Here is a 22,537-nt window from a genome sequence, read left to right as displayed (position 1 = left end):
GATATCTCACCTAATACAGGTGGATCAAGAAATAAATACCGTTTAAGTCCATTTGTTTCACAGGGATACACACATTAATATATCATAACTATCTTCTCCAACCTATGGGTAACATCCTCCATTCTTCATCTAAAAGCATATAAGAGCTTTTCTTTCATACACTACCACTAGCTGAATACTGGGTGGAATGGATCCTAGAGGAAGTTGGTTAGTAAAATACTAAAGAGAGCAGACATGAACAAAAGCTGGGACAATGGTACCAAAGTGGGATATGCCCTACAAGGAGCTGGATAATCATCCTGTACTTAAGTTACTTCTAAGCACATCTGGGATTTTTTGCATGTTTTTAAACTTGAAAGATGCTTTTGGAACATTATTTTCTTAATATAAATTATGGGGATCACTTCTAAAAAAAATGCTACTCAGAGCAAAAGATGAGAACATCAAGTTAAATCGTGTTCTTTAAACAAAACATTCCAAACAGTGTATTACTGAGAAATTAAGCTAAAGATATTAAACAATAAAATAGTTACACAGAACCTTTTAACCTTCTTGATACAGGGCCCTCCTCCTCCTTCCCTTGTTATGACCACACTTATGAAGTTCAGCCATGAACTACGCCAAAGATAACACAGACAAGCCTTTTCACTTTATTTGGTCATTATGGATTGCTTTAAAGGGAAGATTTTATCATAGCCCAATTTATATTTGCAGAAAGGAATAGATGTTATGATCCATTTAAATAAACACGTTTCAGGCTCCACCATCATCCCCAGCATCACAGCTTGACCTGCCTGATTAACAGGTACAAGTAGCAATCATCTGGAAACAGATAAAGGGTAAAACAGTCCCCACATCACAACTGCCTGCCTTACTCCCACTCTTCACTCCATATCCAAAATCTGCAAAAGTAACAGAGGACTTCTTTCAATTCAAATTACCATGAGCTATCAAAGCAGATTTCACTGCAGCACAAATGACTGGAGCTAATGGAACAAAGCTACCATCTGTGGGATATGACTGAAGGCTTCTAAGTCAAACTCCCCAATAAAGAGAATAAATGATACCGCATGTAAACTTTAAAGAACTATGGAATTTTGGGCTAGTTTTTAAAATGATAATTTGATGTGAGGGTTGAAGTTGGTTACATGAGAACTCCAGAAAAAGCCATTTTGTAAATAAAAGACAGCTAGCACAAACCCTCAAGGCCAGAAAATGGCTATGGATTCAAAATGGCAGAAGGAAGAAACAAGGATTGAAATCTTGAAACTACTCTATAGGGCAGGATTCCTGGGTGTTATTAGAACTTCTTCAGAGTAATGGTTTCCTAATCACTGTAGTAAACCTACTTATCTAATCTTCCTGTATTTACTTGGGAATACAGAGCTGAGAGGTACTTTAACCACTATATCTGATAGGAAGCCTTGATGTTTCACTGAAAAACTGAATATAGCACATGCAACACAGACAACTGAAAAGGACTGAAAACGAGAATAATTTTATTTGCTAGGTAGAATGTTACCAATCTGCCCAGTTGATAGAAGACCATAATGTCTAGCCAGAGCCAGTTTGGTGTAGGCACCAAGCTAGAAACTGGGAGATGTGAGTTGTAGTCCCATCTTAGGCACAAAGCCAGCTGGGTGACCTTGGGCCAGTCACCCTGTCTCAGCCCTAGGAAGCAGGCAATGGCAAACCACTTTTGAAATCTTGCCAAGAAAACTGCAGGGACCAGTCCAGGCAGTCACCGGGAGTCAACACTGACTTGAAGGGACAAAAATTAAAAAACAAAACAAAAACTGTCTACCTGGGGGAAATGCACCACTGATTTGTTCATGTGGTATATGTTTAGTATTTATTCATATTATTATTGTGAGTTTAAGTGAAACATTATGTATGGCACAATTCCTTACGTTCTTCAAAATTTATGTCCACCTTGTTCTCCACAGGGTGTGGATCTTCATGGAATCACTGCCTCTAAGCTCTCTTTCCCCACAGTGGCAACTGTATGGGGCAAAAGAATAGTTCTGTCTTTTCATATGGGTATCATCAATTTATCGGGATCATCAAATCAATAATGGTGGGAACCAAGGAATAGGACTGTAAGGGCAGTTTGGGATAACAATTAGAGTAATTTGAATCATGTTGCTTCAGTTCTCAAATTCAAAGTGTTTCCTACTAGCTCACCCAAACTGTTGCATCCTGTAGCCATCATTATCTTGAATTAAACAACTATCCATATATACACACAACTAACAAGATAAGCTAAATATCAGTAGTAGAAGGCTGAAGCAAAGCCCCATTTGTAACTTCAGAAACCAAAATCCTGGCTCCTTTTGTTTAGCTGTTAAAAGAAAGAAACCATGTTTTGTGTTTCCATATCTTTAATGGTAGGAATAAGAAAAACATGACATTTCTCAATCTTTTGTGCCCTTTGAACCCTTGGAGTACAACTGCAAAGGACTATGAGTATATATTCACTTGGAGAACGTTAGATGCTAGAACTGCAAAGCTGAATTTCCTATCTTGAACGGAAGTGGAACACCCTGTTGACACCTGGTGAACATTAAAGGCAGCCTTGGTTTCAAAGGCAGCAGCTCATGAGAAAAACAGAGGTCACACTTGTCAGAAAACGTCTTCCTTTCCAAACACAATCCCAATTCCTTTCTTTCATGTTCTGACTAACAGTATTAATCCTGGAAAATATTTTTGTCCCCTTTGAGCCTTTCCTGATGCACAAGCCTTTATTCTCCCTATGGAGAAACTGAGCAATTGAGATAACTAAGCTAGTTGATGAAGCAGGAAACGACCCAATCTTTTAGTGATTTTTACATGACTATGAACATACTTAGTGTCCAAAGGAAATGTTATTGAATTCTAAACAACCACATACATATAAAAAGTCACTAGAACCATATTGATACCAGAGGTTATTGTTAATGTATAGGAGGCAGTACATCTAAAAAATGGGAAGGCCTGAACTAGGAAAGGAGTCTAGGTGAAGACAGTTTGAACTGAATGCAGAAATCTTGAATGTCCGCATTAAAATCCTGCAATTAGGAACAAGTCAATGTTGCTTACAAAACCCCATTTCATTTCTTTGAGTTATACAAGTGAAATTCATAACCATATGAATTTGACAGATCTTGAGAGGTGACAAATCCCAACAGGAAAAAGGTTTAGCACTGGCACTTATGCCACCCAGTAAGTATGACTCATCCCTTCCCCTTACTTTCCCTTTCCTAATACAATAAGGCAAAAATAAAGGGAGAGATTGAAATGGTCCAGCAGTAATAATTCTCTCTCTCTCTCTCTCTCTCTCTCTCTCTCTCTCTCACACACACACACACACACACAATACTGTTCACAAACTGAACACTATGGCTATCACTTTAACCATTAAAATATATTCTATTTCAAGTTCTTTGATGATCCTTGAGTATATTCCTTAGTAAATATCATGTACTGGCTACTGCTAAACAACAAATTTGAGATCAGTAAATTTTGTCTTCCACTCTGTCCTCCTTGTTACAAACAGGCAAATGCTTTAGTTCCTCCAGTTATGAACTTATTCCAAATTATTATTCCATACTTTGTTTCTTCCTCTCATCTTGTCCCTCTTATCACTAAAAAGAGGAGGAACTGAATGACCTAAAGGAGCAAACAGTGCATTGCACTCCTCTTTTGAACTGCCAGTGTGTAACATCCACCGTGATGCAGTAAGGTTGTCATCTGGCGGAAACAAGGAGCCCTCATGCACCTGTTCCAATGGTGCACAAACTGAGTTTCCCGATTGATGTTTGCTGCACCTGCTTCATGGGCTCTTTAGCTGAAGGATGTGGGCTGGCTGGAAGCAATGGGTGCTGCTCTACAACAAGAAGGCAATTGTCAGCCATCTACCCGCAGCAGCAAAAGATTAGAAATGTCAAGACACGAAAGACATAAAGTATATTTTCACTAAAGGATAGAAGGATTTTTAAAAGTTTTAAACACCACCACCTTAGATATGCCACCTCAGACAGCAACAGTAACAACAGCAATGAAGGTAATTTGCTCAAAAATCATATGGCCATTTTTGCAAAAGCAAAAATATTGAGAAGAATGTAAAAATAAAATAAACATTGTCCTTCTTCATAAGAACTCAAAGTTAAATAAGGCAAAGGTTCTTCTAAGACTGTTTTCCTTTATTTTCTCCTCCTTCACTTGGCAGTATGTTTTTATCTGTGAGATTTTATTTGCCATATTTCTGCTCAATTTCCGCATAATTCAAAGTTCCAGTGACATCTTCATTATTCTTACCACCCACTGCTTTTACCACTCTGAAATCTAAACAACAGATAATAAATTATTAAAACAAGCCTTTAAAATTCTATTAAAAGACTACAGATATAACAGATGAATGTCCTGACTGACTAACCTACTTATCCAAATCCCATGCTAAATAGGTAAAGCTGTAGAAGAACAGATGTAGCAATCTAAAATCTACCAAAATATTTCAGAATTGGGACTCTGTGCTTCAATTCATTCAGCTTCAATGGAACTGAATTCCTAAAAATGTTGTCAAAGGGATCAGACTGAACATCCTATGGTCAACAAAATAGGACATTTTTATGTTTCTTACACAGCTTCTTGTGTCTCTTCTGCACTGCTGTATCTATAGTATGTATGTATGTATGTATGTATGTATGTATGTATGTATGTATGTATTATGTATGTGTAAATGGGCCAAAGACTGTAAGCTTGAGTTTCTGGATCAAATGAATACCACACTTACATGTGTATTTATCTCTCTGTATTTACTCCAGAATTATCTCCATTAAATATGAACTATTGTCAGGCTTCTTTTGAAAATCCTTTTGAGCATTAGAAAACCATAAGAACTAAGGTAAACTTTTAAACAAAGCTCACTGGTTAAGCTGATCACTTTTAGATTCCTGATTTACCTAGAGTCCTTGAGGAAGCTTCGATTAGCGTCAAAACAACAACAACCCCCCCACTAATGCTCTATGTTACACTTTTACCAGAAAACATACCATAATAATATTTGACAAGCATTGTAGGACAACTAAGATTCTGTTATTATGCAGCTCTATTTTCTCACATTGACCTCAGATGAACAGAAGATGTACTGATACTTAGGCAGGGAAGTTATGCTAAATCCAGTTTCTAATAACTTCCTCTGCAAACCATGCAAGTTCAAAGACCAAATACTGGCTCTCTTATCTCGCAATAAATTTTTATTTGTTGATTCTTGCTGGAAAACTATTACACTTAATTCCTCGTGAAGTATTTTGTCCTCAAAAGACCTTGTTGCTACAGCTCCCTAATATTAAAAGTTGAGAATATGAAGATTCTGTGAGAAAAGAAAACAAAATGTGAAAGGTGCTGGTGGTAAAAACTGTCAAATCAAAATAAAGATTAAAAAATGTTGCCCAAAATTATGTACCTGAATTTATCTGTCAAATGAGTGTTTGTAATTTATAATTATATAACAATGCCGCTTGCTGGTAATATTCAGTCAGATTAATTCCCTATGCTGAAATGACACTTGTCAAAACTGCAACACTGTCCAAACAAATTTAGCAGTACTGGAGAGTTTAACTATGTTAATTCTTCTAACCATTTCAAGATCTTCAATATCACTTCCACAAGAGATACTTCTCTGGAACTGAACTAAGTACCATTGTATTGTTGAAGGCTGGCACAGAGAGAACTGCTCCTGTCTGTGCTCCTGCTCTCTGAAGATGCCGGTCACAGATGCTGGCGAAACGTTAGGAAACAAAACTTCCAGAACACGGCCACACAGCCCGGAAGACCCACACCAGCCATAAGTACCATTGTTTTCCAAAGCTCTGATCTCTTGTGGAATAATGATTCTGCATCCAATGAACAGATGAGGCTAATAAACAGAAATTATTAGATACTATATCATAGGACCTATCCTATAAGACAGATGACAAGTTTAAAAAGATTACAGTATTTATACATTTAAAGGCAAGCATGACATAACACATCTATTTTATTGGCGTTACACTGTTGAACACACATACATTCCCTAAATAGTCATTAAAAAGCTGAATTGTAATTTCCCATTTTGAAGTCCCCTTGAAGTGCATACTAAATTCATGGTTGTTTCCTTGTATGTGACTTGCTTGCCTGGAGGTTATGACGGAGGGCCTTTATTTGCTACAATTATTTCTACTAGTCATTCCATGAAAGATGAACCCATGCTGGGGGATGGGGTGGAGGTCTGCTACCCTATAGTATACTTTTTGATTTACAGAATGTCACATAATTATATTTTATTACCCTGCTCTTTAGTAATTACTTGAATCCAATAAGCATGGTCGCCAATTTTAGTTATGATATCATCAAAAATATTGAAAATTACTTCTTTTCTGCCATAGATCTTATTAAGGTGTTGAAATCATAGGCCACTGCCTCAGATCATTAATGGAATGTAAGTTGGCAAACAATATTAGACTTACTCTAAGTAAAAAGTACTAATGGTTCATAGAATCATAGAATCAATGTAAGGATAGGAAGGAAATTGGGAAATCATCCTATCCAAACCCAGCCCAGTAAAGAAATCCACCACTATAGTATCCCTAAAAGATGGCCACCCAACATCTCTTTAAATACTTCCTGAGAAAGAGTCCACTGCTCCTGAAGCAGTATGTTCTATTGCTGAACAGCAATTAACTTGAGAAAATGTTCCTGATGTCCAACTAAAATCTGTTTCCTTGTCATTTAAACCCAAAATGTCTTGTCCTGTCTCCTGGAACAACTCTTAGTCCCATCTTCCACATGACAGTTATCATATCTCTCCACAACCATCTCCTCTCAGGTCAAACATACCGTATCCAGTGCTTCCTACTCATTTTAAAAAATCAGGAGTCGTCTGGTAGCACCTTTTTAACTAACACTTTTTACTAGCACCCTTAACTAACAGCCTTTCATGAGCTAATTCCTCCTGAATCTTGATACAGTTTTCTAAGATGTTCCTATTCCCCATTATTTCCATATTATTTGCATATTGGATAATCATATTTTCTAACCCTTTATCAAAGTCATTTATATATGTATTGAACAAGAGAGGGCCCAAAATGGAGCCCTGTGGTATGCCACTCAACACTTTCCACACACTTGACACAGAACCATTAACATACACTCACTGGATAAAATTGTTTATCTACCATCTAATGATAGTATGGTTCAGCCAACATATTGTTATCTTCTCTTCTAGAATCTCATAGGAGACTTTGCTGAATGTTTTGCTGAAGTTAAGACTCACTATGTCCAATGCATTCCCACAATCAATTAAACTGATCACTCTATCAAAAAAGGAGATCAGTTTGGTTTGGCATGAAATATATTTGATAAATCTATGCTGGTTCCTGCAAACAATGCATTTTTCCCTAAATGCTCACATGCCAAATGTTTATTAACCGGTTCCAAAGTTTTGCCTGGTATCAACATCAAGCTGAGTGGTTTGTAACTACTCAGATTCACTTTTTCCCCTTTTTGAAGAAAGGAACAACATTTGCTCTTCTCCAATCCTGTGGTACTATGTCTGTTCTCCCTGATTTATCAAGGGTCATAGAAAGAGACTCTGAGATGACATCTGCAAGTTCCTTCAAGACTCTCAGATGTAACTGACCTGATCCCGGAGACTTAAACTTGTCCATAGTAGCCAGGTGTTCCCTTACCATCTCTTCACTTACTTTGGATCACCACTCCCTCCTTTGTCAATTGTTCTGCTTAGGTCCATTTGAATACAGTTTTGTTCTGGGGAAGCATAGTAATCCTAACCTCTTGCTATCCTACCATTTTTCTAGGTCTGAGCCTACTGTGGACAGTTAAGATGAAAACTTTATTTTGATGGAGGTGAGCTCCCCCAAAGAATGAGGTTCACAGTCTTATGAATTAGCTGGATCCATCACTTTGCTGCTTCATATCTGCTTGGTCAAGACTGCTTTTTTTCCACTAGGGTGACTCACAAGATGTACTTTTTTGAGGGGCGGGGAAGGCTGGTCAACAGTTATTTATACTCTAACAACATTGAGGCAAATATCAATGTAATCATACCACAACAAAGAATCAGAAAAGACTGTGTACATTTCAGCAAAAGTTGTGGTATTGTGCTGCGGAATAATTGCATCAGTCCTGTTCACCAAATTCATTATTTTCCATGGTTACATTTTTGTAGGTCAACTATGCCATTATAGAATTGTATTTACACTACATTAATAGTTAATTTACTGAAAGTACAGGCAAATGTTAATCATTATTTACTTAAGATTCCAAACACACTTCACCCTGCCACTGTTTCCACTCCCAAATCTCACAAAAACTAATCCACTATTGTTTTCACTCTGTCCTTCTCTAAACCCTAAGAAAAAGGAGGAAGAACCTAACTGAATCACTGACCTGCCCCCAGATCCAGCAGCCACTGAAGTAACAAAAATATCTTCCTTCACACACCACACAAAAGGGAAATAAAACAGTGCTTAAACATATACCCTTCAATTCACATTCTTTTTTTACGTGCATTTTTCCAGGTCCTATGAATCAATAAATATCCAAGGATTTCCTATGGAGGTGAACTACAAAGCCACTGAGCTACCTTTCCTATTGAAAGAACTCCTAGCTCAGCTGATACCCAGGGCCAGGGAGCCATTGTGAGGCAAATGTTCCCACAAATGGGGCAATATACTTCCCACAAGCCCCAGTATTTCAAAGAAAATACTAATTTCACTGTACTTTCAAACATACTATAGCTGAAATAGAAATAAATGGGCTTAGTTCTTTATACAGCCAATATCATGGGACCATAGAAGTCTGGAGCTGATTTCAAACTGGCACAGAGTTCCTGTATAGAAGAGCCACAAGTTACAAAGTTTAAAGAATGAACAAGGTTTGAACTATGCCAAACACCTTAAATTTGCTATTAAATTCAGGCAGACATTGGCACAAACTATTTGTCTTCCCCAATGTTAAATCTAAGGAACCTCTTTCTCACACAGACCAAGAAAGAGGATGAAATCTTTAATATGTACATTCACTTACCTTTGAAATGTTTATGTCCCTTGAATCATTCTTTACAATCAGATTTTGACTCAAACATTTGCAGGAAGACCAGGGTCAAAAACAAAACGGTGACTTCACAGCCATGTTCCTTAGGAAGGAAATATGATCTGCCTTGGTCAGGAAAGGGAAATTGTTTGGAGGTCTAGACAGACCTCTTCCCTGCCCAAACTCTCCTCCTCCAGAGTGTTTTCCTTTATTGCTACAGAGAGGGAAAAAGGAGGAGAAAGGAAATAAGACAACACTTTCCAATGCTACGTGTCATCTGTACACAGTATCATTTGATGCTACTGCAATTCAGATATTGAACAGCACGAAAATGGGAAATGGGATGCAAGCCAGAAGGTTTAAGGAATTATTTCAGGATAATGGAACATATTATATACAAACTTTTATGAAATCAATTCACAAGAAGGCATAAACAAAAAAAAAAGAAAGGAAGCAAAACAGGAAATGGCCAGTCTGCAGCAGAGCTCACATAATAGAAATTTGTTTGTACTTACAACAAATAAAACAAAGCTAGAATTGGCTTTCTGGAACTGTGCTGGCCATGGAGAACAAATGGATAGTCAATCTGGCAGTAATGAATCCTGTTAATGCACTGGAGATAATTGATAAGGAGAATCATACTTGAAATTTATTCAAGCAAGCATGGGAAACTAGGGTCCTACAAATCCATTTAGGTTTCAATGCAAATAATTTTACATTTAGAGATATTCATCTCTATTAAAATCAGGCACATAGCATAATTATCTTTACAGGTTCAGGTGCATAACTTTATTTTGTAAATAATGTTAACAAACAGCACTGGAATTGCCCAACTCCATTCATCAGTATTAATCAATAGCTGAGTAAATAGAAATTATATACATTTGCTGGGTTCACATATCATCATATTAAATCATGATTTGCCAATGATGGTTTACTACACAATCGACAACTGAGTTTATGCAATGTGCTATGCCCAAAACAACAAATTACCCTGTACCCTCATTTCTAACACCCCTCTCCCACATATTCAACTGGACCTTCAATAGAACAATTTTATCAAATGCAGAAAGTAAATGAGGCCACAGAAACATTTAAATGCAATCAGACAAGCACTGTATACCTTTCTATAGGGAAATTATTTCCAAGAAGGAAATCTATAGTCTGCAGAAAAACTTATCCCCCAGACTCCTGTACAGTTGAACTGAAACAAAGCAAAGGAGGATGCAGCCTATAATGAGTTTTGTTTACCTTTACCCATTTGAAATAAGTATTTATTCATTTATTAGACTTATATCCCACCTTTCCTTCAGGAGCTCAAGGGGGTACATATAGAACCCCTTTCTCCCATTTCCTCTACAACAAGAATCCTCTCAAGTAGGAGTGTAACTGGTCACAAATCACTCAGCAAACTTTGTTTCCTTGCAAAAACAACTTACAAGACGCTTTAATATAGCTACCAAAACTTTATAATATACCATTACTAGTAGTAACCTGGAAAGCATAATAAAAAGCAGAGACATCACCTTGCTGACAAAGATACGCATAATCAAAGCTATGGTTTTCCCAGTAGTAATGTATGGCTGTGAGACCTGGACCATAAGGAAGGCTGAGCGCCGAAGAATTGATCCCTTTGAACTGTGGTGCTGGAGAAGGTCTTACCCTTGGACTGCTAGGAGGTCAAACCAGGAGGTCAAACCATACTACTACTACTACTTATAATGTGTTGTTCCTTCTGAAGAGCAAGACATGTGCAGAACCTTACACAAAGGAAAAGTCTTTTGCCTGACCTGTTCTGCACTACTGGATTTTCAAAAGCTCTTCTTTCCTTTAGTCAGATCCAAGTAGAATCACATATCATCAGTTAAAAATCCCACAAGGGGGTCAAGTCCTTAATACTTTGCAGACATAGGTAGCTTCATATTCTTCAACAATTCCAACATTATTTTCTCAGCAGACAGAGCTGACAGCAAACACTTTTAGATGGTCTAACAGCCTGGAATTGTATGCATCCATGGCTGGATAAGTCAGCTCTCCTACATCCAGTCTTCCAACAAGACAGATGCAGGAGCTCCAAAAGCATTAACACATAAAAACAAGAGCCCAAGCCACACTACTTGCCTGTTTCAATTGGTGCCTCCATATTCACATATTGAACCAGGGACAGGGCCCATAAGGATTTGTTGGGAACTACACCAAGAAGGTCCTAAGGAGTGCTTACAGTATACCTATCCCTATTCTCTGGCATATTTCATGAATTCTTTTCCCAGACCTGTAACAGCAGCACCTCATGATCAACTTCGTGAAAACTGAAAAAATAAGCAACAGTGACTCTGTTTGATGAAATTCCCAAAAGCCTTAACATTCTCCTCAAAGAATCAATGACTTGGATAGGAATAAGTTGAGAATTAACATATTCAAATGTGAAAGAAAACAGAAGTGGCAGATTCTTCCATCCCAGCTGAAGTCTGAGTGTTCAGTCTAGATGTCAATCCAGGCACTGACTTGGTCATGTTTGTGTTTATGAACCACCACTACTTTTTAAGAGTTCTGCCTCTTTACCAACTCTATAGTATAGTAAAAAATATATAGTATGGATCACCTCATGCTAAGAATTACTGATTCACTGAATTTGGCCAGTGCTAATGCATAAGGATTTCATTTAGGCTTTTTTTAAATATAAGAACTTAACAAAAATAAAATGGGATGAAAATAATTTGAGTTGTTTATGAAATGAATGTGAGAGACAGCACAACTGAAATACTATGCTATTTCTAAGCCAAAACCCAAACGCAACAATAAAGAACAGGATAAGGGAAATCCAGAAAGCATTTTTCCCCATAGGTATCAGAAGCAGGAGGATGTCCATTTACACAACCATTTTCCTATACACGGAAAGACTGGAAATGGGGCAAGAAAGACTTCAACTATGTCACTATGTATTTTTTGCATATCAGACAGATGATCACAACTTTGATTTCCTTTGGCTACTGTTTTCTATGAGAATCTGGAATCTGTTTTCCATGAAAGAAGAAACAGTCCCAACCCACATCTCATATCCCTGCAAGCACACTTTTCTCTCAGAAGGAAGATGCTGAAATTCCCCTAAATAAATACAGTTAAAGGTTTTGAATTATTTTTTAAGACTTTATTTTTGTTTTATACAAAGCAATTTGCTGAGGCTGCAGTTATGAAGGAAGAAAGACTTCTCAACCTTTCATTGCTAATTCGGATTATCTTTGCTGGGAAAAAGATATACAGAAACATACATTTTCTGTAATGAAGATAAAAATCAGCACAAAATTGTTCAGCAGGAAAATAGTATGAGGGGAAAGGACAAAAAAATGCCACATCCCCTTTTCTCTTAGGTCTATAGAGATAGCATAAAGTCACAATCAGCTTGATGCAAAAAAGGAAAAGTACGGAAGATGCTTTGAATAGGAGACCACCAGGAAAATCCTGAGTGAGAAATCAAGAAACCTTAGAAGAAGGAAATGGCTAACCACTTCCATGTGGTTGCCAAGAAAACTCTATGGAGATATCCATGAAGTCACCAGGAGTCAAACTCACTCAAAAGAGATTTTAAAATTCACAGACAATTTCTAAAGTCATGAAACATTTCTGACCAGCTTAGTTACTGAGTAAATAATTGAATCCATGTTTAAGCCATTACCTGCCTAAATTCAAAGTATGGACTCAAGACTACTAGAAGGAAACTCATACTGTTGCTGATTACAAATCTTAAATTCCATGTCTACGTTATAAGAGGCTGCACTGCCTTCTGAGCACCTCTGACAACAATGTGGCTGATCTTTCTGTAGCACAGTACATGAAATAGTTGTTAGACAATATATTACGCAAGAACATTGCCCAAATATTAAAAATGTATTGGCTGCATTTAGCTAGTTATTATTCCAGAAACATTTAAACTCTTGCAAAGTCACATGAACCATTGTTTACTCATGGTCAGGAACTATACAAGGTAATAAATATCTTTATAGCTGTTTAAATGCTGAAACAGAGTGAAACATGGAAGAATTACAGACACAGCATCAATAAAGAGCACTCAGTCATATAAGTGTCCTTATTTTCCCTGACTAATAGTCATTATATCTTCTTTTAATAGTGCATAAATTTAAGATCATCAAATTCTGGAACATTTTTTTTAGTTCTGATTTGATTACAGAACATACGTAGCTTGTGTAAGCATAACTAGGTTTGCATGAGGTCAAGTAAGTGACTCAGCCATAGAGCTAAGAACAGTCTTGAGTACACTGAGAATTGTCCAGAAGATAAGAATTCCAAAACAAATTTTTAAAGAGAAGTGTATAACTGGAAATGTCTAAGTGTCTGACTCTGCTTAAAACTTGACCCTAAAAACAACTCACATAGCAACGAATGCTAGATTTTAAGAGACTCGTTTTGAGAAAAAAACATCTCATTGAACCAAATGCAGCAATTAGGCAATTATTCCATTCTACTGGTATGAATTTAGCATTGTTTTGCATTTCCATTATTTCAGGGAAGGAGAATCTTAATCTCCCCTTGCTTCTTTCCCAAGAACTTCAAGGTAAATTCAACTATGAAGTTCCACTATCTTTTTCAAAACAGTTGGGTTTCAAAATCAATAATGTGGTGTTCCAATGTATTTCAACAGTAGTATTATGAAAACTGGGATACAGTCCCACCCTACTCTTATTAATCCTAGCATTTCCTAGTTTAATACCCGTTTTATTTCTGATGCTCAGTCATAATCACAGCACACTGTTTTAAATATGCATGGTTGTCGTGCTTGGTTTCTCTTAGTTGTTTAGTATTTGTTAGTGTTTGTTGGCTGTTAAGTTGTATTAGAATCTTATTGGAAAACTACTTTTTAAAAATTTATATCATGCCTTGGTAGAGGGCATACAATAAATATTATTATGCATACTACAGTCCCACTCTGTTCAATAGGATTTTCTTCACAGGAAAACACATATAGAATTGCTACTTAAGCTTCCTGCAGATGTAAAAATGAAATGCAGCAATAGTAGATAGCTGTTGTCCTTCCCCAAGTCCTTCTGTCTGAGGTAGCTATCCCACTGTATCAATAATAGTCAAAATGCATGCCCTAACCTCAAAAAGAGGGGGGTTTTAAACAGTTTTTTTTAGCTGCCAAGGGCCACAGCAAACAAGATGGCAGCGTGTTATCATGCAGTAAGTGGGGCTGGATTTCTGCTGTGCTTTTGATGTTGTGTCTTGTGATTTTGGATTGACTAAATATTTCAATTTATCAGAAAATAATACCTTGACATTTTGGCAGTTTGCTACTAAAATTATGTATTTGCAGTTTGTTTATTTAATTATTTGTTTTAGTAGATATTTAAGAATACTACCAAGAGGAAATACAGGAACAAAAAATTAGAAAACCAAAAAGAGAATAGATTTACAAGCTGTATACCTTTCAGTGACAGAATCTCAAAGGGTTCTAATAATCTCAAATAGGGGGCTGTGAAGCTGCCTGCAGCCGAGGGAACGTGGACTTAACTAAACCTCCAATTTAACCAAACCTCCAAATTAATGACCTGAACTATAGTATAGTAAAACCACAATTTAGGAGACCATTTGAAGGAGGGAATATCCATTAAACCATGTCATATGCATCAAGGTATTTGCATTGTTATGAAATTGATGTCAGTGGTATCTTTTGCAACGAAACTTTGGTTTAATAGACAATTCCTTGACTGAGCAGGAAGTCTGTTGCTTGGAAGTCCGCTAAACTGAGGTCCATTAAACAATGAATACATTTGTGGAATTTATGGAATAAATTCACTTTGTGAAATATATAATTAGAACATGTATAGTTTCCAGTGGAAGTTTGTCCATAAGATATCTACATGACCATGAGCATTTATGATCCACAGATCAATGTATGTCCCATTAAATATTAAATCTCACACCTTATCAAGGTTTCAAGTTCATTTTGAGATTAACCCTGCATTAATATTAGGGAAATGATAAATATCATTTCTTAGAATTAGTATTTAAATGCTTTCATGTACAGTTATTTAAACAATGTTATAGGATTTACAACTGCACTGTGTACATGTGTACTCCTTTTTTGAATTTTTTTTAACTATGAAATTCAATTTCAATTTCTTCCAATGACCAAATGGGAACACTCTTGTAAGAGTGTAAGTGACACATATAAAAACCAAAACACATTTATTTTAAAGAAGAGGAAAAGAAATTGTTATTGCTAGAGATAGAAGCTATAGCAAAAAATGTTTGGAGTGTTATTCACAGCATGGTCATGGCAAGTCTCATGCTTTTCAATGTATAATTTGGTTAAAAACTTGGTTTTATATAGATTAAATGAAGAAGAATAAAAAAGGGAAGCGGTGCCAGCATCGTGCAGCATTCTCTGGTGGGCTCACACTGAAATTTTAAAAAAGAGAGAAAGAGAGAGTGCGCACAGAGGACTTGCAAACCAAAATTTAGTAAAGGGTGCTGTAGAAACATTTGCTGTTGTTAACCCCAGGCATTGTATCTCATGAGATTATAGGCAAATATGCTTCCAGTCTGAACCATTTGCCCCAATGGAGAGAGATAGCAAGCATATATTAAGTTCTACGCGTCCAGGTACGTTCCCCTATTGACACTGAAGCAATGCTGTAAAATCACTTAGGATGAGGAATGACGCTGATGAGGAATGTGTAGGCCTCCAGATGCAGCTGAAATGCAACTCCAACACCCCTCCCCGCTTCTTTGGAAGCTTAAGTTCAACTACATATGGAGGATCAAATTTCTCAGCTTTCATTTAAAGAGTAAAAAAAAATTTAAAAATCAGATAAAGGAACTTTCAATTCTTAGCACTACCAGCCTTCTTAATTCCAAACATAACATTTGTGTTTTGTAACATGTTCAGTAACTGAACAAAGCAAGCGCCTTTTCAAGATGAACTATGATGAGATGGTTTAAAACAGATTTTTAAAAAAGGAATATAAATTCCAGAGCCTCACCACATCAAAACACAATGAGTGATTACATATATACTTGGCATCAGGCTTACATCACTGTTTGCATGGTTTATGTACTCAAGGGAATGGCCTACGCAGAGCGATAGCTTGTTGACCTCATGTAAATTATCTCATTCTGCTGAATGAGATCACAGGAATGCGGTCAGCACCTGTGTACTGTGTTCATTTACGTGATCCTGTAGAGCTGCCAGCTCACCCTAACAACCTCACTCCTTGGTTATATGGTGCATTCGGGGGAGGGAAAGGGGAGAAGGAATAGAACTGAAAAGTCATAAACAAAACTGAGGGGTCACCACCCCTTAAAAAATGGGCTTGACCTCTACATTCTAATTGTCATCATGACAAGCCTTTCCCTGAGGGTTTTTGATGTCAATGGAGTCGATCGTATGAGCCTGGCTAAAGCATTGAGTTTCAAGATCACATTTTGGATTATCTGTCAAAGCTGAACAACAATGAGGTCATCATGACTTCATTTTAGGATGCTAATTCTTTTCAGACAGTGGAGTGTGCATACTGGTTTCAGTGTAAGAGAAGAAAAATATTCTGGACTTTTCACACCGAAATCATTATCTGGCTCAGGCCTTCTAATGGTGGACTTACAGTGTGCTGGTATTCTCTGATCTGTATCAGGGACTTTAACTTAGCACATGGTTGGAGAGCACTGCAGTCCAATTTGTTTTCTGCTATTTGACTAAAACAAACTTCTTTTGGAAGCAAGATTACAATATTAGTATTGAAGAGATTTAAAAGCAGGTTTTTTTAATGCTTAAAATATTGATATTTCTACTCTCAGTAGTCAAAAATCAGTTCCTGTTCCCAACCAAAAATGTACTTGCTTTTTCAAGTGCCCATCATCAGCTTAGGAATATCTGGACAATATACTGGGAAAACACAAAAGGGTACCATGTGGGCAAATATCAGCTTGTATGATCTCTGCCTTTGGTGGGGGAGGAGTATACATGCATGAATCAAGTTTGCTTCTAGCAAGTTGACCTGATGATGCAACTATTGAGCTGGCAACATACATAAGACTGAATCCAATGGTGCTTTTGCCACAACTTGGTGTCTTTTGGTCAGGTAGAGCTTTTGGCACTAAAATGGGGAGGAACAGTCATGTTTGACAATTCCTCTCCTACTTCCAGCTCTCTTTCTCTCTCTCTGATATTTGCCATGTTGTTCCAAGTGGTCTCCCAAGAGACTGCAGCTGAACTTACCAAAAATGGCTTCACTCCCTGCTGTGTTCATGGAAAGCTCCACTGGATCAAAAAGTCTTCAGTGGCAAAACAGTATCTGCCAGATCTTGTAAACCACTGATGTATAAGTCAGTGTAAATATATATATAAATGCTGGATATAACTCACAGAGAAGGAGGAAGAGAAAGAGGAGGAAGCCCTGCCAGATTACAAGCATTTGGAAGTAACTTCATCACCCTGTGACAGCTGAAAGATTCTCTCAGCCATTCTCTCCTCTTTGGCTTCTGACCCTTTGTATGAAACTTATTATCCCCCCACCCCATACTCTCATCATCTCAAGACGCATATGGTGACTGAAAGCAGTTGAACAATGAGAGGATGTAACCACTCTCCAGAAGGGGATTTTTACTGTGCCTCAGAGCTCAGGACACCCAAGACAAACATGGAGGGAGCTAGGTAAGTTAACTTGTTCTAGCTATCATCAGTAGCCACACAGCGAAGAGCATTTTACACCCCCTCCTTTTTTTTTTCTTTTTGCCTCCTATTAAATTGAGACAAGCCAGGTAAGAACTGGGGGGAGGACATTTTTGTTGGGGTGTTAATTTGTGAGAGTCTCTTCCCCAAGAAGGCTCACCCATCCTGATCCCTGAACATACTCTGTCATTACATTATTATCTCTTTGGTAAATTTAGTAAAGCTTTCAGAATTAGTAAATTAGATTTTCTCTTTCCAGTTACATACTAACATGCTGATGATACATTGCTATCTTAGATACGGGGGAGGGGGATAATTTTGTTTTGGTTATTCTATCATTTCCTTAAAACAAAAATGAAAGTAAATTAAAGGAAGTGTGAAGTTTGTCAATGCCTGAAAGAGATAAGACGGTACAAGGGGGGGAAAATCAGGTGACATATTAGATCTAACATGCATATAGAACAGCAGCTCTTTCCCAGGAAAGTTTAGGAATTTAAATCTTGATTTAGCCATCATGGTCACTGAATTGCACTGTACCACAAACTCCAATTAATTTAAAAGCGCTGGTATGAGGTTAAAGTGGAAAAAAAGATCATGTACTATACTACATTGAGTTTCATGGAAAAAAGAAGGAATTGAAATGTGATAAATGCACAAATGAACAGAATAAGAGTTCAAGTTGCATAAGATTGAAAAAAGAGTTCTGGGCGAGTCAATACTCTACCAGCATAGCTGATCCAATCTAAAAGGTATCACCTGAACCATTTTATTGTATCTCAAGTGAATAAGCACTGCACAGAGCTTTGCGCACCACAGGGTGCTGTGCCTTACTGTTTCAAATTGTAAAGAGGTAAAAATGTTCATCCAGTGGAAAGAAATCTATTGTTTTCCCAATCTCCAGAGGTTCCCTTGATTCATGTCAATATTATCACTATACTATTGGAGCTGACAGGTATTGTCAAGAAAATGAGAGTATGGAAAGCCATTAGTTTGGCTCTGATTTGATGCCCTTTCTTCAGCTGAATGGAAAAGGACAGCCAAATGCTATCCTGCTCCCTTATGGAAGCTGAAAACCTTTTAGAATGAATACTTTCCCCAGGTTTTCCAAACTAGGAAATGATGGGACAATTTTCCAGGTCACATTATGCCATTTTTCCGGACTACTATAATTATTTATTGTAAACAAAGCAATAGGCAAAATAAGTAATGATTATTCCAGGAAGCAATACACTAACGTTTTCACAAATAATAATTATTTTAAAATAGATTTTCCTTTTGCTGTAAATCACAGTATTCAGAAAACAAGCCTAAAGTGTTTTAGCAACATGAAAGAAAAAAATGTAAAAGATTTGTTTTGCCAGCAATGAATATGCAAACTCACTTTTCCCTTTCCTGCAACCAAAATACTTTTTGCATATCCTGCTCGCAGACTGGAACTGTTTTGCAGCTGCAACCCTGTTTTGCCCAAGGTTTTACTGTCTGCAGTAGTGATTTTGACAAAAAATGTGGGCATGTAAAACAATATGAGTACACATACAGAAGTGTACTCTGTAACACTAAAGTACAGGAATTAACTGTACTTCATGCAGTACCAAGACCATGATGGAAACCTTCATGCAATTTATGTTCACATTCTTCAAATTATTTCCTACTTTGGGATAGTATCCTATTCTCACAATGCTGTCCTGAGGTCTACTGCTTCTGAACTGTGGCCAGGAACATCTAGAAGTCATAAACCCGAAAGGTTGCCCTGTTTGCCTTTGAACTCCACAGGGCTATGAAAATGTGTAAGGCACAGCACCCTGTGGTGCACAAAGCTCTGTGCAGTGCTTATTCGCTTGAGATACAATAAAATGGTTCAGGTGATACCTCTTAGATTGGATCAGCTATGTTGGTAGAGTATTGACTCACCCAGAACGCTTACTTTTCAGAGTCTTGTTAGTTTCACTGCTAGCTCTCCTCATATAGCTTTAACTGAAAGGAAAAAAAAGTCAGAGTATTTATTTACTACATCTCATACCCCAGAAGGACCACTACTTTGGGCTGGCAAGGAAATCCGAGTTTTCCCAGCCTTCAGAACTTAGGCTGTATGAACAGCAAACTATAATAAAATTGCATAGAACAGATAAACGTTGCAGGGCAAAACTGAATTATAATAAAATCAATTAATACCAGCTTTCATTAACAGCCAAGTTTTCGGAAAAGCTAGGAACATCTGATTCAGCTGGCCTTCCTTGGAAAGTATTCCATGGTGCCCATGGCGCCATAACCACCGTTCATGCTCTCCGTTCTGAATTCAGGGAAATAGAGAGCTCATGGCCATTCTACTGGCAGGCCAGAGATGCAGTGATCTGACATCAGTTCTGTTCATGAGAAAACATGCTGCTGTGTATGGCCTATTATTTCTTTTCGGCTCTACCTGCAAAAGAGAATGACTAAGCTAACAAGAAATTATCAAGAACAGTATTATTAGTATTAGTAAAAGTAGCATTAGTATTATAGCCAAACCTGGGGCCCACCCTCTCCTCCCGTTAATAAAGTATTATAGAGTTCCCATATTCCACCATAGTTGGTTGACAAAGCACAACTGGCTTCATTCATACAATGCATCATGCATAAACCACAGTTTACAAACTACAATGACTAAGTTCACACAAGATTATGCCCAAATCAAACAAATCATATTATGATACTCTGCAATGTGTGAACTTAACCTCTATCTAGAAGCCTCCTTCAAACTCTAGTTCTCATATCTGATGCTAAGATTTTCTGCTCTGGCAAGTTCCTGGATAGTTAGTTGCTTCCAAGCTACGGAGAAGCAGCTAAGCAGCAGATATCAACAAACTGATTCAGGAATAATCAGTTAGCATTTTGTTCCAATTCAGCCAGCTGCTACTGCAAGATGAGCCACAAGGGATAAAAGCTCATTGCCAGAAACAATCAGGAATAAAAATTCCAGAATAAGGAAGTGTATCCAATAAATTTATTTACTTTCATGCATTTCTGGTTTACCATTTCCATCATTTAATGCTTTATTTAAGGCAGCTTTACATAAAATCCTGGGGAAAAAACCACACTGTATAAAATATAGAAACACAAAAAGCCAAATTGCAGCCACATTCCTTCCACAGCTATCAACAAGAACTCACCTGAGGGAAAAAGAAAACCCCCATCTCTTTTCCACCATAGGTTGTCAAATGGAGTTGCTTCCAAGAAAGCCTGAAGCATTGGCTACATTACAACAGCCACTGAGAGGCCTTGTAGACCAGCCTAACAACCACTTGCCAAAATACTGCAGAATGAGAAGTCTACTGAAATTAAAGAGGTTAGGTTCTTTTCAGTGAATTACTACCTGGGAGATGCAAGCAATGCCAGATCTCAGGAGGCAGGGCAGAAAGCAAGAAGCTATCTCTGAAATTCTTACAAATCATTTCTTTGAAGAGATTACTTTGAAGGTGCCCCACACCTTCAGGGTTTCAGCTTACTTTTCAAGTTTAAAATGGCCTACATTCTCCTCACCTGACAACTGATATCTCTCAAATTTCCTTGCCCAGCTGAAGGCAATTTTTTTTTTTAAGAGTTAAGTTTTGAGATGAACCCCAGGGAATGGGAACAGGAATATTATCCTTTGCAGGCTGCCTCCCAAAAGGATGAATAATGGGAAGGAGAAAAATGACCTGAAAGGAAGAAGATCGTTGGCATACTGCAGCTTCTTTTAAACACAAGCTGGGTGGTGTTGGGAAAAGGAGCGGAGGAATCCAACTGGCAGCTGCCAGTTGTTCTAGCAGTGCCTGATCCAAACTGTGGAAGAGAAGGATGAACATACTCTGTAACCACTGGATCAGCACTTTTCAAATGGAAAAATAAATAAGCAGCTGCACAAAAATTGGGGAGTTGTCATATTAACTGGGAATGCATGCTAGACATCCTATGTGCTAGACATCCTTCTTGAACTCCACAAATGTTCACCAATCTCTTGCTCTTAATCTCCAGGGATAACAGAAAACAGCTCGAAAGATGCAAGTCTTTTCCTTGTATTTGTTTTCTCATCTCTCATGATGTAACTTCTTGCATGAGTCATTCTCTGTTCAGTAAACACCAGCCCAAGATAGTGTCTGTGTAGTATTAAGATCAGTAATTCAACACATTTGAAAAACACACCAGCAGTTTACTGTAAAACATGCATATGGTTCCCTGTTTTTCATGCTACCATAACTTAGACTCAAATCACAAAACCTTTAGTTTACAAAATTCAACATATTTGAAGGGAGGAGAAAACATTTGATGTTCTGATAAAGAGAAAGGGACTCGAGTTCCATAGAAAGCATTATAACAAACATAGAAAAAATAATTCAGTCTATTAAAACACACACACACACAAACCCAAACACTTTTCTATTAATGGTATCCTATTTGATAACCTTGTAAACTTATGAGCCAAGTTTTTGAGTTTTGTTTACTCTTAGTCTTAATTTTGTCTAAAAAGCAGCTTAGAAATAATATTTTGTCTAAAATAAATCAAGATATTATGGCTGGAGATCATATTTTGTTAAATGTCAAAAAGCAAACTTGCCATAAATAAATGAACCTACAAACTATCCTTGTGCTGAATAAATCAGGCAAAAGTATCCTAGGGAAGCTAAACTAGTTAGATAAATTTTACTTACCTTTAGTAGAAACACTAACTTGAAATCATCTTTGTAAGTGTTTTCCCCAAAAATTACACTTAAGGGCAACAGCTTAACAAAAGCAAGGAATGGGTATCACATAGATTGAAAT

At 37.3% G+C, this 22,537-nt stretch overlaps 1 protein-coding gene across 33 annotated transcripts in view; it reads right to left on the bottom strand.

The window, feature by feature from the left end:
* The window catches only part of LOC112540344 (uncharacterized), a 542,784-nt gene that overhangs the window by 337,707 nt on the left and 182,540 nt on the right, over positions 1-22,537 (bottom strand). For 27 of the 33 annotated variants that reach the window (XR_015793973.1, XR_015793972.1, XR_015793970.1 and 24 more), the window contains one exon: positions 9,067-9,286. The exons of 4 other annotated variants lie outside the window; for them this stretch is intronic. The gene's annotated coding sequence lies outside the window, so the exon portion shown is untranslated. Of the gene's footprint in view, positions 1-9,066; positions 9,287-9,587; positions 9,686-22,537 lie in introns of all 33 variants that reach the window. 2 more of the 33 variants (XR_015793947.1, XR_015793942.1) reach the window with 1 other exon arrangement.

The sequence above is a fragment of the Python bivittatus genome, unplaced genomic scaffold (assembly GCF_059951505.1).
Source record: "Python bivittatus isolate LINGU-HERP-01145 unplaced genomic scaffold, Pbiv_v1 ctg000840_np1212, whole genome shotgun sequence".
Classification (NCBI taxonomy): domain Eukaryota; kingdom Metazoa; phylum Chordata; class Lepidosauria; order Squamata; family Pythonidae; genus Python; species Python bivittatus.
The sequence above is the reverse complement of the archived record's forward strand: the minus strand, read 5'-3'. Positions and strand labels throughout refer to the sequence as shown.